The sequence below is a fragment of the Petaurus breviceps genome, unplaced genomic scaffold (genome assembly GCF_028583685.1).
Source record: "Petaurus breviceps papuanus isolate PSGF00001 unplaced genomic scaffold, PetGlider_PUasm1.0 38, whole genome shotgun sequence".
NCBI classification, from domain to species: Eukaryota; Metazoa; Chordata; class Mammalia; order Diprotodontia; family Petauridae; genus Petaurus; species Petaurus breviceps.
The window spans coordinates 92,638,951-92,655,505 of NW_027186304.1; the positions used below are offsets into that span (position 1 = coordinate 92,638,951).

At 36.7% G+C, this 16,555-nt stretch overlaps 1 long non-coding RNA gene across 1 annotated transcript in view; it reads left to right on the plus strand.

Annotated features, from left to right (window-relative positions):
• Nucleotides 1-16,555, plus strand: part of LOC138170677 (uncharacterized) — a 105,795-nt gene that overhangs the window by 49,842 nt on the left and 39,398 nt on the right. Inside the window, exon 3 of the long non-coding RNA XR_011170713.1 lies at nt 1,699-1,919. This is a non-coding gene — a long non-coding RNA (uncharacterized lncRNA). The remainder of the gene's footprint in view (nt 1-1,698; nt 1,920-16,555) is intronic.

Here is a 16,555-nt window from a genome sequence, read left to right on the forward strand (position 1 = left end):
TCTCATTTTTATGATCTCTTTGGGATACAGCCCTAGAAGTGGTATTGCTGGGTCAAAGAGTATGCACATTTTTATAGCCCTTTGGGCATAGTTCCAAATTGTTCACCAGAAAGGCTGGATTAGTTCACAGCTCCACCAACAATGCATTAGTGTTCCAATTTTCCCATATTTTCTCCAGAATTTGTTATTTTCCTGTTTTTTTTTAATGTTTGCTAATCTTGATAAGTGTGATATGGCACCTAAGAGTTGTTTTAATTTGCATTTCTCTAATCAATAGTGATTTAGAGTATTTTTTCATATGATTATAGATAGCTTTAGTTTCTTCATCTAAAAATTGCCAGTTCATATCCTTTGACCATTTATTAATTGGGGGAACTGTCAAGGCAGTTTTAACCTAACCTCTACCTAGGCACTCATAAAAGTAGCTGTGTCCCATGCCTCACCCCTCTAGCACACCCAACTCTTCCCCAGATCACTATGTGAATGATGCAAGTGTCACTCTGAGACCCCTTTTTTGTATGGGGTAGGCTAGAGAGAGTTGCACAGGAGGAGTTGGCATGGATGACTTTTGAGCTGTGTCTCTTGAAATCTTTTCCCTTAAACCCATCTCATTTTGGACTTTCCCTATTATTGTTATAGTCAGTTGCACCCCATTCTTTCAGTCACTCAGGTTCATAATTTGATGTTATCCTTTGTTCCTTACTCTCATTTTGTAAAGTGCTTAGCATGGTGCCTGGTATAGAGCAGATATTAATTGCTTATTACTACCCCCTTTTTATTCCCTGTCTCACATATACCATCAGTTACCAAGTTTTGTCATTGATTCTTTTATGACATCACTTGCACATTTCCCCTTCTCTCTACTCACACAGTGTAGCAGCAAGCACCCCAGAATCCCAAGTGGCTGCCAACACAGGTTCTTAGATCTGCTTTTCTAAAGGAAAGCAACTCAAAATGGGTTAACAAGCTTACTTTAATCAATCAAACATCTATCATTTACCTAGTTCAGGGGAAAAAGGTCAGCATCCTGAACTTCAGAGTATACAGACAGAAGTTACAACAAAACAGAAAAACATATCAAGCAGACAGGCTTCCATACTGCCCAACCATTACATACATCCATACCTAATCACAGTTACCAGAGAGGGAAGCATCAACATCTGGGTTTTCAAAGCAGGGGGGCTCTCAATGGCTGCCCAGAGTCTCATCTGGTCAAATCACACAACACTTCTCAAAGTGAGCCCCAAAGCAAAGCCTCACATCAGGGATTATATAGCCTTCTCCTGGGTCAGAGAATGTAACCACCCTCTTGACCCACTGCCCAATCACATAGCATCAAGGTGTGGGCATTCCTGAAAACCAAGCCTCCTGCCACAGGCTCCACATGACCACATTCAGCCTATTAGGGGGCAGAGTATATTTTCAAATCAAGGAAGGTTCTCAGAGTCTCTTAAGCCTATCAAAGGGCCTACGGGCAGGGAAGATCTTTAAATTTGCATTTCCATTACACATAGCAAACACTCTAGTTCAGGCCCTTAACACTTCTCTACCTGATTTTTATAATAGCTTCCTAACTCCTCTCTTGATTCATCCTCCATATATAGGGGACAAAGTGATTTTCCTAAAGTATAGGTCTAACATGTCAGTCATCAGATGTCTTGACTTGCACGTAGTCATCAGCCTCACTCTCTCTTTCAGAGTCATCAAAGTCCAATGGCAAGACATAAGTCAAGATAACTGGTGATGGCGCAGGATGCAGGGGATGACCTTGGAGTCTTCAATGTGTGACCAAGCTCTAAGCAATCCACAGCACCAAGTGCTTCAGCTGCTTTCATGGCCACTGAAAAAATGTTCTTAATTGGACATTCTTCTGGGGGAAGTCTTTGCATGCTTGGGGTAGATATCCCCCTAGCTCACTGGTGAGTTTGAGGGCTAACCCTCAACCTGGTTTAGCCCATTTACCAAGACAGTTTTGCTGGGGTATGGCTGCTGTGCATGCTAGAGCTCCTTGGAACCAAAGGTAAGAGTTAGATGATAGGTGGATATCAAGGATGGATAAATAGCCCTAGAATGGACTTGGCAAGTCATTATGGCAGAGGTGCTAGTCCTCCCTGAATACCCCATACACCCTGGTGGAAATAATAGCACCTGCTTTGCAGGGGGTGTTGTCAGGATCAAATGAAATGACATTTATAAAACATTCAGAAGAGTGCCTGGCACAAAGGAAGTACTATATAAGTGCTCATTCTCTCCCCTTTAATTTTGCCACCCCCTTCCAATAAACTCTAGTAACTACCTATTGACATTAGGGTCAATTATTATTTCATTTTTGTCTCAACCTTTTTCAATTTTTACTTTTACATAATATTTTAATATGTTAATACAGTAGTATATTATATATAACATAAATGAATAAATAAGGACATATTGGGGGAGCATTCCAAAGACTGTTTTATTGATAGGGGTGGCATTTCAAAAATGTTTGTAGACCGTTGCTCTAGGTAACAGAATTTTCAGGGTCAGTCCATTCTTTTTTCCCTTTTTGCTTATCTGCTTAACTCCCCCCCCCTTTTTGTTTTGAGTAAAAATATCTGTTGAGAATTTTCTCAGTGGAACCTTCTACATTTTCCTGAAGGGGAATAAAGTCACAATAAAAGACAACGTCCATAACCTTTAAAATGAATGGGTACCAATATCTCATGGTCAGTGAAGGTAACTAATAGAACTTAGAAAATTATTATGGACATTTGATTTGAAACAGACCCTTAGAGCATCACTTATTGAGATGAATATGGTATTGGTTTTAAGACCAGGCTATCTTTAATTAGAAAATTTGATTTTTTAAAATCTTTGCCTAAAAGGAATAGTTGAAATAATTCATGTCCTCATGTAGAAAACAAACAGAATCTATTTGAAGTTTTATTTTTCTCCCTCTTAAAAACAGTCTGGTCATTCTTGATATTAGCTATAACATTCTTTTTTCAATTATTCCCACCAAGATCTACTAGATGCAATATAGCAAAGGGAAAACATGAGAATAATCTCAGGATATGAATACATAGAAAAATCTGAATCTTGAAGAAAATAGGGGAAACTGAAAATTTTAGTTATGATCTTAAATTACTGTGAAATAATACTATATTTTTTACTCTCCCCAAGTGTAAGATGATATAATCAAATCAATTGAGCCAAAGTGACTTTCAGTATCAAAATAATGCAGTGTGTCTCTAGAAAAGCAAGTTGTAGTTTATTTTTCCATATGCCTCATTAACATGCAATTGGCAGCTTCTTTTCTGGTATATTAACTTGGATGATGAAGTATTAAATAGAAAGAATAGAACCTAGAATAGAACTTTTGGAAGAGGTAGAGGTCAACAATTTGTTTTATCTGTGTAAAGAACTCCTGGTAAGGAAAGTCCTCCCAAGGGGAGCAAATGAACAACTGTTTTGTGATGTATTGTCTTAGACAATTGCACAGGGCACTGAGGAGTTAAGTGACTTTCCCAAGGTAACATAGCCAGTATGTGTGAGAAGTTGCATTTAATCCAAGTCTCCCTGATTGTGGCATTAGATTTCTATTCATTATACCATACTGTCTCATGGTATCTAAAAAAAGAATCTAAATTTGAGTTGGACCATCTTGAATCCAGAAGTGGTGAGAAATGAGGTGGAATAGGGGTTAAATGCACGAGCAAAAAATAAATATGCTTTTAATCTGGAACCATGGGAGGATAACCAGTAACTGTGATGACTGTGTATCTTTACTGATGAAAAATGACCAACTGGTGAGGAGCAAATGTACTGGCAGAAAACAGAAAGCAGACACATAATTCACAAACCAGACAGTGAGAGAGATGCTACTGAATAAGAATAAGCAAGAGAGAGGTTATGCGTGTGAATGAGAACAGAAGTGTGAAGGGACAGAAACTACAAGCCCTATGAAATGTGAGATGGTGTCCACATCTCTGCTGAATGTGGCTCATTTTAGCTACCAAAGGGTAATATAAAATGTACTTGTGAGTGTGTTGGGAGATAGGGTAGCAAATATTGGAATGAATTCCAAGAAAAATAAATAGAAGATGCAGCTACAAGCAATATGCAGTGGATAAAGCCCGAGGCCTGGAGGTAGGAAGCTGTTTTTGTTACTGATCAGTTCTGTCCGACTCTTGGGGTTTTCTTGGCAAGGATCCTGGAGTGGTTTGCCATTTCCTTCTCCAGCTCATTTTACAGATGAGGAAACCGAGACAGGGTTCAGTTACTTGCCCAGGGTCACACAGCTTGTAAGTGTCCAAGGTTGGATTTGAACTCAGGTTTTCCTGACTCCTGGTCTGGCAAGCTATCCACTGTGCCACCTAGCTGCCTAGGAGTCAGGAAGACTTGAGTTCAACTCTGGTCTCAGAAACTTCCTACCTGTGTGACCCTGGGTAAGTCTGTAAAGTGAGGTTAATAATAGCACCTACCCTAAAGGATAGTTCTGAGAATGAAATGAGGTCATAATTGTAAAGTGCCTAGGACATTGTAAATGTTATATAAATGTTAGTTATTATTATTAATCATCTAGGGCTCCTAGTTACCTCTAAGTCCAAGCTTCTTATACTAGTACTTGAGACCCTCTAGAAATACTTCACAAAGGGTATAACTGATTCATTCAGAAGTCAAATTCATTCATTCATTGATTCCTGGGTTCAGATTCCTGCCTCTGATATTAGTACTCTACATGCTAGGTCAAATCACCTGATGGTGTTCCTCTTCAGTTACCACATCTGTAAAATGGAGACTGTTGGGCGATATGGCCTGTGAGGTTCCTTCCAGCTCTCTCTCTCTCTCTCTCTTTAAATATATATATATATATATATATATATATGTATATATAGACACTGCTTTCATTCAGAGTGCCTCCTTAGCAGAAGGCACCACAGGGATAGGCACTGTGAAAGAAACAAAAGTGAGTAGGACATGGTTCCTGACCTCAAGTGATTTATAATCTTGGAGAAGAAATAAAACATGTACATAAATAATTGTAAGACAAAGTTGAATAATGCACTGAGAGATTCAAAGGGGGACTGGGTGTCAGAGGAGGGGAAAACTCACTCAGATGAGGGAAAGAGCAGTTCGTCAGATGAGGAACTGTGGAAGGGTTTCATGATAAAAGTGATGTTTAAACTGGATGCTGAAAGATAGTTGTCCCGTTAATAGAGAGGAGGAAGAGGAGGAAGACACATCAGCTGGAGGGAATGATATGAGCCTCAGCCCCAGTGATGCTGAAAACAGAAGATATGTTATAAGATGCACAAATGTTTAGTCTGGTTGAAGCAAAGAGTATATAATGGTGTGTAAAGGAAAATTAAGCTGGAAAGAAAAGTTGGAAACAGATGGTGGCAGTACCTATACAGGCCTAAGGAATCTCCATAGGAAGATATATTTTTATTTGCAAGGGACCTCAGTAGTCAGCTAGACCAATTCTCTTATTTTACAAATGAAGACACATGCTCAATGGGATGAAGTAATATAGACAAAGTCACCCAGGGCATAAAGATATCCACTGATTCTAGATTATCTCAATATATGAAATTCTCTTTTATTATCACTGATATAAGCCTGATGATTTAGTCTGATTGGTATTCCTAAATCAGAATTTTGCCTTCCTTGTGGATTCCCAAATGGCGTATCGTGACAATGAAAACAAAACAGAAAGGACTCATGGGAATGATATGATGTGCCTGAAGTTTTGGATATGGGCAATGCAAGAACTTATTTTGTTTGATTATGCATATTTGTTACAAGGGTCTTCATTTTTTTCAAGTGAGAGAAGAAATGAGAAAGCAGATAGATTTTTTTGTTAACTGAAAAAAATGAAAACAAAACAAAAACAAACAAAAATAAAATAGCCAATGGAGCAGCCATGTAATAGAAATGGAATGGGATAATTGAAAATCAGAGAAATATATTTAATGTTTTTTACCTGTAAGCTTTAAATCAGAAAGACAGTGGTACCAGAGTGGATAGGGTAATAGGCTAGGAGTCATGAAGATTTGGATTCACACCCTGTCTCTGACACAGAATGGCTGTGATACCTTGGATAAATCCCATAATACTAACAACAACAACAACAACAATGGTAATAATAATAATAACTAGTGTATATATTGTGCTTCAGGTTTTGCAATGTGTTTTAAATATATTTTTTTCATTTGATTTTTACAACATCCATATAAGGTAGATGCTATTATTATCAACATGTTATAGATAAGGAAACTGAGGTTGACAGAGGTTGATTAACTTTGCAAACCTTAAAACAACTTATAAATGTCAGCTGTTATTAGTTATGTTTTTAAGAATGGAAAAATAACCACAAAACCAATCTTCAAACAAATTGATGATATAATGTTTTTTCAACCAGACTCAAAATTTGACTGAAGACCTTCCAATCTCTACTGACAATATTTGTAAAGCACTTTACAGACCTTAAAGTACTATGTGAATATTGGCTATTATTATAAATGGCCACTTCTATATTATTAGTAGTAATGCTGATGAGAATGCTGATGAAATCTTGCTCTAGATTTCCTTTTTCTTTGACTTCTTTGGGATATAGACCTAGTCATGATATTGCTGGGTCAAAGTGTATCCATAATTTTATAACTCTTTGGGCATAGTTCCAAACTGCTCTCCAGTATGGTTGGATCCATTCACAACTCCTGTAATAATGCATCAGTGTCCCAATTTTTCTACATCAGTTGCAACATTTGTCATTCTCCTTTTCTGTCATAGCAACCAATCAGATAGGTGTGAGGTGGTACCTCAGAGTTGTTTTAATTTGCATTTTTCTAATCAATAGTAATTAGAGTTTTGTTTTTGAAAGTAAAATTTTCTATTCAACCCTGGTCTTTTCATCAGGAATGCTTGAAAGTCCTCTATTTCATTGAATAGCTGTTTATTTTCCCCTTAATGATTACATTCAGTTTTTCTGTGTTTTTTTTCCTTGATGCTACAGTTATTCTTGGTTGTAATCCTAGCTCCTTTGCCCTTTGGGATATCATCTTCCAAGGCCTCTGATATTTTAATGTAGAAGCTGCTAAATTTTTGTGGATCCATGCTATTTGGATTATTTCTTTTTGGCTTCTTCCAATATTAGCTTCTTGAACTTGTAGTCATGGAATTTGGCTGTAATATTTCCAGAAGTTTTCATTTTGGGCTCTCTTTCAGGAAATGAACAGTAGATTATTTCAATTTCTGTTTTACCTTCTGGTTCTAGGATATCAGGGCAGTTTCCTTGATAATTTCTTGAAATACAATGTCTAGGGTCTTTTTTTTGATCAAGGTTTTCATGTAGTCCAATAATTCTTAAATTATTTCTCACTGATCTGTTTTCCAGGTCACTTAATTTTCTGATGAGATATTTCACATATTCTTCTATTTTTCATTCTTTTGATTTTGTTTTATTGTTTCCTGATGTCTCAGGAAGTTATTAGTTCTGGTTGCCCAATTCTGATTTTTAAGGAATTATTTTCTTCAGTGATATATTGTACTTTTTCCATTTGATCAATTCTACTTTTTAAGGAATTTTTCTTTTCAGTGGATTTTTGTGCCTTTTTTACCATTTGGTGAATTTTGTTTTTGAAGATGTTATTTTCTTCAGTATTTTTGCACCTCTTTTACCAAGCTGTTGACTCTTTTTTAAAAACTTAATGTTTTCCCACTGGCATATTAAAAAAAATTTGATATGAATTTTTTTTTTAAATTTTGAGTTCCAAAGTCTCTCCCTCCTTCTCCTCCCTCATGCTTGAGATGGTAAGCAAATTGATATAGGTATACCTGTGTTATGCAAAATGTATTTCCATATTACTCATGTTGTAAAAGAAAACACAACAAAAATGTGCAAAACCTTTAAAATTTTATATAATCAAAATTATCCATTTTACATTTCATAATACTCCCTATCTTTTATTCATAGACCTTACAGGTAAACTATTACATGTTCCCCTATTTTGTCCATGGTATCACCCTTTATGTCTAAATCATATACCCATTTTTACCTTATCTTGATATACGGTGTGAGATGTTGGTTTATTCCTAGTTTGTGTCAAACTGTTTTCCAGTTTTCCTAGAAGTTTTTGTCAAATAGTAAGTTCTTATCTCAAAAGCTTAGATCTTATGGTTTATCAAATAGTAGATTACTATGGCCATTTACTACTGTGTATTATGTACCTAATCTGTCCCACTGATCCACTACTCTATTTCTTGACTAATATCAGATTGTTTTGATGATTACCACTTTAGAATATAGTTTCAGATCTGGTACTGCTAATCTACCTTCCTTCACATTTTTTCCCCATTAATTCCCTTGATATTCTTGACCTTTTGCTCTTCCAGATGAATTTTGTTATTATTTTTTTTCTAGCTCTACAAAATAAGTTTTAATAGTTTAATTGGTGTGACACTGAATAAGTAAATTAATTTAGATATAATTGTCATTTTTATCATATTGACTTGGACTACCTATGAACAATTAATATTTTCCCCAATTGTTTAGAGCTGACTTTGTGTGAAAAGTGTTTTGTAATTGTATTCATATAGTTCCTGGATTTGTCTTGGCAGGTAGACTCCCAAGTGTTTTATATTGTCTATTGCTATTTTAAATGGAATTTCTCTGTCTTTTGCTGCTGGACTTTGTTGGTGCTTTTTAGAAATACTTGTTATTTATGGGGGTGTATTTTATATCCTGCAACTTTGCTAAAGTTGCTAATTATTTCAGTTGACTTTTTAGGTGATTCACTGGGATTCTCTAAATATCATCTGTAAAGAGTGCTTATTGCTTATTCTAATTCCTTCAATTTCTTTTTCTTGTCTTATGGCTATCGCTAAAATTTCTAGTACAATATTGAATAATAGTGGTGATAATGAGCATCCTTGTTTCACCCCTAATCTTATTGGCAATGCTTCTAGCCTATCCCTATTACAGATAATGCCTGCTGATAGTTTTACATAGGTACTACTTATCATTTTAAGATAAGCTCCATTTATTCCTATATTCTCTAATGTTTTTAATAGGAAAGGGTATTGTATTTTGTCAAAAAACTTTTCTTCATCTATTGAAATAGTCATATGCTTTCTGTTGGTTTTGTTATTGATGTGGTCAATTATACTGAGAGTTTTCCTAATAATTAAACCAGCCCTGCATTCCTGGCATAAATCCCACCTGGTCATAATATATGATGCTTGTGATACATTGCTCCAGTCTCCTTACTTGTATTTTATTAATTTTTTTTTGTGTCACTATTCATAAGGGAAATTGTTTATAGTTTTCTTTCTCTGTTTTCACTCTTCCTGATTTAGATATTACCATCATACTTGTGTGTTGACTCTCTTTTCATAATTTTTTGTATCACTCTCATTTCTTTTCCCAATTTTTCTTTTACTTCTCTTATTTGATTTTCAAAATAATTTCTGAGTTTTTCTAGGAATTCCTTTTTGGGGGTGGGTAGGGTGGGGGTGTTGTAACCAACTGACTTTTTTTTTGAAGCTTTGCATTTGGATGTTTTGACTTTGTTGTCTTCATTTGAGTTTGTGTCTTGATCTTCTGTTACTTTAGTGGCTTTTTCAGGTTCTTTTATTGTTGTTTGCTCATTTTCCCAGTCTATTTCTTAACTTTTAACTTTATGTTAAAGTTGAACTGTACTCCTAGTGTAGAGGGGGCACTGTACTAAGTTTCAGGTTTCACTGTACTAAGGTTCAGTTTTCATGCCACTGTTTCAGAACAAGTTTTGGGAGTTTGTAATTTTTTGGTTCTTCCAAAGTGGTATAATTGAAGGAGAGGTATGGTCACTGCTGTCTTAGCCTGTATTCTGGTCTGTAGGCAACTATAAGCACTCTTCTCTGCTCTGGAACTGTGACCAGGGCCCCTGTTCTCCTGTGGTCACAAGTGTTATTGTTCCTTTTGTCCCTTAAAATGTGACTCAGGCCCCTGCTTTCCTGCTCTTGCAAATTGTAGTGCTCCTTTCTGCCTTGGACCCAAGACCTAGGCCCCTGTTTCCTTGTGAATAACCACAAATATAGTTCACCCTGGAACAAGCACCCTTGCTCCCCTATGGCTGCAAGCACCAGTGTTACTCTTTATCCTGAGACTATGACCAGTATAGTCTATATAGTCAATGCAAGAAGGTTCTACACCCAGTGCCAGCAAAGGGTTCCTTGTAATCTCCTTCTGACCAGTTGTCTTATCCCCTTACCATCATTAGACTGAGAGCTTTCAAAGCTGCTGCTGCCTCTGATGAAGCCCCACTCCAAGGCCCACTAATGTCTTGCCAGGGCATGACCTGAGATGTACTGCACTGTAAGCCTTCACTCTGGAATTTGACTTGAGACATTATTTGAAAGATGTTTGAAGGGGAATTTGGAAGAGTTCAGGCGAGTTTCTGCCTTTACTTCACCATTTTGGCTCTCCCTCAAGATGAAAATTTAGTTGCTAATGACAACCTAGGGTGGGGATCATTTGCAAAAAGGACTCAGAATCAGAACTTATAAAGTTATGAGAGGCAAAAGTACAGATTTCAGAACTATATTAAAGAGAGTCATCCCTCTTTCTTTATTATCACTTGTTACTGTGTTGCATGAATGCATACTGTGAGCCTGGAGTATTCTCTACTCCTACCTGATGCTGAAAGAAAGAAGGAATAGAGAGACTATTTATTCTCCCAATAATGATTTTCTTCTAAGAAGAGAACTGAAAACAAGAAGTTATTTCTCTGTATTTTCATCTATTGTTTCTGATAATTAGAGAAAGAAGAATCCTGCAAAGGAGCAAAGTTTGACAGGTTTCAGTCAACTTTTGTATAAAGGTAATTACCTTTTTCCTAGAAGAGCATAGTCTTACTTCAGCTGACAGCATCAGTGAAACCGAAATTGGAAGTGGTCTTCTACAGCTGCTTTTGAGGAGTATGTGCAGCTCAGTGGAGGAGCAGCTTTGAAGGAGAAAATCAGAGTAGTTACTCAGTGTGTTGACTAGATTAGATGAAACAGCATATCCTATGATGTTTTAGTCAAGCCCTTCATGGATTAACTCAGTTTAGCTGTGGAAATATCTAATTAACAAAGAAAATATGTTCATCAGGGGGCTTTTGTTGACAGTTTTTGAGACAGAAGGAGCACACTCAAATTTACGATTCCAGAGCTATGAGTTATCTACCCTGAGACCATGGGTTTTCCTCATTCATGTGCTTCCCTTTAAGTTTTCTCTAAGTATGGACTCTTACCTCTGCATACTAAGTGCATTTGTGGGAATGTGGTCCTCATCAATATATAAAATTAGTTATATTATTCCTTGTTATATTACTATTGTTTTCACTTTATTGTTAAATACATGGTTGTCTACTGTGTCACCATTCGAATGACTGGGATTATATAAACTAAAACACATCAGTGGGAATTTGAGAACTAGATTGTTGAGTAAGGTAATTTATTTCCCCCCCACAACAGGGTTGCCCATGGATGTTTGACATAGTTTGAATGTTGTCTAATGGTTTCAATCTTTCTTTAGGTAAACACCTGCCAGTGTGAACATAGGTTTGAGTAAATGAGCTAGTCTAGAGAGTAAATGTGGGGGCCTATGCCATAGGAACACGTTATCCACGGTTCACAAAGGCAAAATAATTTACCCAAATGTCATAATAATAATAGTAGCTATTATTAGAAATTATTATGATAATTTATAAAAATTATAAATTATTATAATAAAATTATATAAATTATTATAATAAAACATTCCCTCCTAAGTATGGGACACACTTTCCTACCACAGGTTCATATAATGTCAGTGGGAATGCTCAAAGTTAGAGTACACTGATGGTGAGACATACACATAGAGAATGTATGGTGAAGACAACTCATACCTCTGACATTGAACAGCCCCAATGTCTTTCTTTCCTTGTATAGTTCTTACACTACTCCCTGATGGCTGTGACATCTCTGTTGATTAAGCCTCTCAGTTGTGCTCTCAGGTTCTGCTCCTCTCTGAAGCTTGACTCAGTTTCCAGGGTGAGTCCATAATTGCTTTAAGAGTGACATCAAGGCCTAGAAATTTAGCTTTGTAAAGGTGATCAGGGGTACAGCCTATATCCCATCAGTTCAATATTGAATTGCCCTTCTAATTCCATCAGAGAGAGTTTCATGCATTTCATAAAGAGGTAGCAAATTGTTAATATCTTGTTATCATATTAATACATCATCATCTATCCTTTAATTTCTGTGATTATCTCTATACTTAGTTTAGCATATTGTTTTCTGTGATTTGTCCTCAGAATGTCTATCCATCATTTACAATCCCTAAATCCTAAATTCTGGATTTCTTTCTAGTTATATAGGGGAGACTCAAGCATTATTCTTTTGAGTACCTCCCTCAGCACCATGTATTAAAGAGTCTCAATAAAAATTCATGTGGTACATTTCTCAAACCATCTGGAAATTAACATTCTTCCAAGAAGGTTCAGGTGTACCATTATTGAAGACCTAAGGATTATGATTACCTCCAAATACATGGCTAGACCTAATAGAATTGCATGCCATAACCAAATGTATAGATGCATGCAGAAATGCTGTATGTTTACTTGCTATAATAGCATATGTATACTATGTACTAGAATGCCATGGAATAGTATGAATACATATTTCAATATCAGTCATAGAAGTATATACCAGCAATATATGTCAAAGTATATGACCAACATGGACACAGACACTTCATTCACATTAGTAAAACATGAATCCATAGCAAATCAAACAGTATGTAAATAAATGTCCTTCAGTGAATTTCATCTGACTATTTGAATAACCATCTCTGATTTTTCTTGAATCATCCTAATTAAGTCTGTTCCCTGGCTAAAAAATCTTCGCAGTCATACATCAATGACTATTTGACTCTGCATCTATGTACTATAGAATTTGTGTCTCTGATCATCTCTGGATGTGTCTCAGTTATGCCCCTCTCTAGGCAAGTATCTTTGCTATGAAACACCATGGTGGAAGAGAAAGAAATAACCTTTCTTCCATTCTGTGAAAAAGGTGAAGAGCTAGTTTGGGTCTGGATTAACCAGAGCTAGCATGCTAGCTTTTAAGGATCACCATTGGATCTGGTCAATCTCTGCCCAACTAGTAGTTAAGTTTGTCTTCCAGTTCAATTAGAAGTTATTCATAATTCCTAAAGAAAGAACAGGGCATGAATATGTCTTTTTAGTTGGTTTAATATTTCATTTTTTTTCACCTTTATGCGATTACTACAAAAAGAATCCTATTTCATAGGAGAGAGAATATAACAGAAAGGCATATTTAAAATGCTACTACAATGAAATAATACATTTTTATATGTATTATAGAATATGATATAATGAGTACCATAAGAGAGGGACAAATGAGGTCCTATGGGTCTTCAGAGGAGTGAGTGAGATAGGGATCAGGGAAGACATCTTGGAGGAGGTAGCATTTTAAGCTGAATTTAAAGGATGGGCAGAATTTTGACAGGCAAAAATGTGTCTGGGGAGAGAGTAGAGGGCATTTCAGTTAGAGGGAAAGGAGTAAGCAAAAGTATAGTTAATTGAAGGCATGGAGTTTATTGGAAAACAGCAAATAGTCCAAGTTGATTTAAGCATAGGACCAGTAATGGAAAACATTTGGGTCAAGGCATGGAAAGCCTTGAATTCATTCATTCATTCATGCATACATGCATTCATTCAATAAATGTTTATTAAGCACATACATAAAATTAATGCTTAAATCAAAATCAGTACAATTATTATTTTAGATGACAGTGTTCCCTGATTGGCACAGTTCTACCTAGTCTCTTCTGATTTTTACTGCTTTCTGCAATGGAAATTTTAAGTACCATTTCCCACCAGGGACTATAGCATCATTATAAGTAACATGTCAATTTTAAGCAATCAGTTTCTCTGAGACATGGAATAAAGAGAAATATGGGGAAAAGAAACTATGTAGCATATTCTGCTTTCAAAGGGATGTATTTTTAAAGATACTGGGAAGTAGAAAATCACTGAGTTATTGTTCTTGACACAAAATTTTAATGATAGTTGTCTCCTTTTTCTACAGAATTCTCCCTTTTCCAATGTCATTTCAAGACCTCTGTTCTATCCTCTAGGAAGACTATTAGGTCCTAGGAGTCTGTAGCAATGGCCAATCTCCCTTTAAATCTTTGCCAGGGGCTCAGCACTGTACATCGGGGATAATTAAGACAACCTGATGTGAAGGTTTGTGAAGGAAATGTGAAGGTAGCAGGAAGGCAGAGGTGGCTCAAGGGCCAGATCATCAGTAGGGAGTGAGAACAACTTGATTATTTGAATCTTACATTCTAAAACTTCAGATCAGTAGTATTCTCTACGAAGAAACATGTTCCCTCATTGAGCTTTTGAATCGTATTGATGACCTACCTCTTTCCAGCTTTTATGAGTCCATAAGTCTGTGAGTTCTATGACTTGCTATGAATCTTTCTCTATTAGAGATATATTCATATTATATGAGGAAAAAAGTCCTTACCAAAATCATTATGCTTTCTTATTCTGTTGTTATCTTCTGGCCAGGCCTAAAACTGATAATATAATTAAGTGTCTTTATAATACATTTCTACAGATTAGATTTTTTGAATGTCAAAGAATAAAATTTGCATGCAGTGATAATTTTAATTTATGTAGTACCTTCTAGAAACCCTGAACTTTATTTTAGAGATGAGGAATTTATAACTACAATGTTCATTTATTCTTCATTCATTCATTTGTTGAATAAATTTATTTAGAGCCTACTGTGTGCTTAACACAATGCTAGGTTCTGAGAAGCATATAAAGATAAAAGAGATCTGGTCTTGATTCAGTTTGGGGTGCTGGGAACCCCTAAATCCAAGTGTATAGGGTAGATCTACCTGGAAAGAATTTGACCACCCAACTCTTCCAGTCAAAGTAGCCAGTGAGTTTATTGTGATGCCAATAGAAGCAGGTGAGATTCTAAGAATCTGCACAATTTAATGAGGGTAGGATTGGTACTTTTATACAAAAAAAAAAGACTGTGAGAAAATTTGAATGGGATTAAGGAGTAGTAAATAGCCTGAGGTGGTCCTGAGGTAACAGAATAGGGGTCTAGATGGGATTAAGGAGTGTCAAGTAAACTAATTAAGTAATCTAGGTGGGTTGGGGTGGGCCAGATGCCTTAGGCTAAGGCACCAGTGATCTGGGCTACTGAAATGTATGAGAAAATTCAGGACTGGATTGCTTTTAAAGACCTGGTCTTTTCCATGGGGTTCAGGTCCCATGACTCCATCAGTCCTTGCCCTCAAAGATCATATAGTTTGCGAAATAAGAGAAATGTGCTGATAATATCACATAAAATAACATATGTGGAATTATATAATCCATGAGAGATATGAGCATACTCACAAGTGTTGAGAGGAGAGAATATTTTTGTTTGGAGGATCAAGGAGTGCTTCATGAAAGATCTGGTACTTGAAACATGAGGAGGTGGGCCAAACACAAGGGTGTGGCCAATGAAATGAGGATGCCAGACAGGTGGGAACTATCAGGGTAGTCCCTTTATTTGTCCTGGGGCATGGTTTTTATAACAGAGGCTTTTGCATATGGTTTTCTCATGGAAAAATTGATTAACCAGCTTGTACTTAATTACTGGTGGCTGTGCAATCTTTCGGGGTCACTTCTCGGTAATCATACCCTGTTTTCTTGCTAGCCATGGAAAGATGGTGAGCCACCACCCTGAGCCATAATTAATCCACATAGGGAGCAGGATCCAGGGGAATCCTGGTCTAGACTCCACTCCAATCCCTGGTCTAGAACTGGCTCATATGGCCCTCAACAGAAATGGGCCTTGAGGGATGGATGAGAGGAAAGGGCATTTTGACTTTAGAGAATGGTGTTGAAGAGGGTCACCATAAAATGATGAGATATAGGGCTAGGGGTGCTCAAGACCCCAAAATACCAACATGCTGGGTCCTGCTGAATGAATTTGACTCAAGCCTTCTCTCAGCCAAAGAAAAGCAAAGTTTATTAAAAGTTCGCCATATTGGGTAGACTCTTTAAGGAGACTTGGTATCTGTAAGGCTCTCTCACACCACATGGAGACAAGATGGGGTCTTATATACAGAAAGGTTGTGGGAGGAATCTAGGGGTGGTCTAGAGGAGGAGTTTGGGGAGGGTCTTCAGGAGGAGTTAATGAGGTCAGACTCCAGTAAATGAGTGACTAAGGGTAGGAAGTTGCTGGACAAAGGAGGGCTAGGCTAGTGACTGAGGTTTGGGCCCAGTCACAGTGAAAGGCTTATGGCCTCAGGCAAATGCCTCATCAAATGGGAAGATTCAACAGTTTTATAGTGAATCTTATGTAATAGTGACATTTACTTGATATTACTTCCAACCTTTTTGATAGAGAGCCTTCAGGGCAGTACTTTACTAGATGAAATCTATCTATCTATCTATCTATCTATCTATCTATCTATCTATCTATCTATCTATCTATCTATGTCTTTCTATCATCTAGCTATCTGGTTATTATTTGT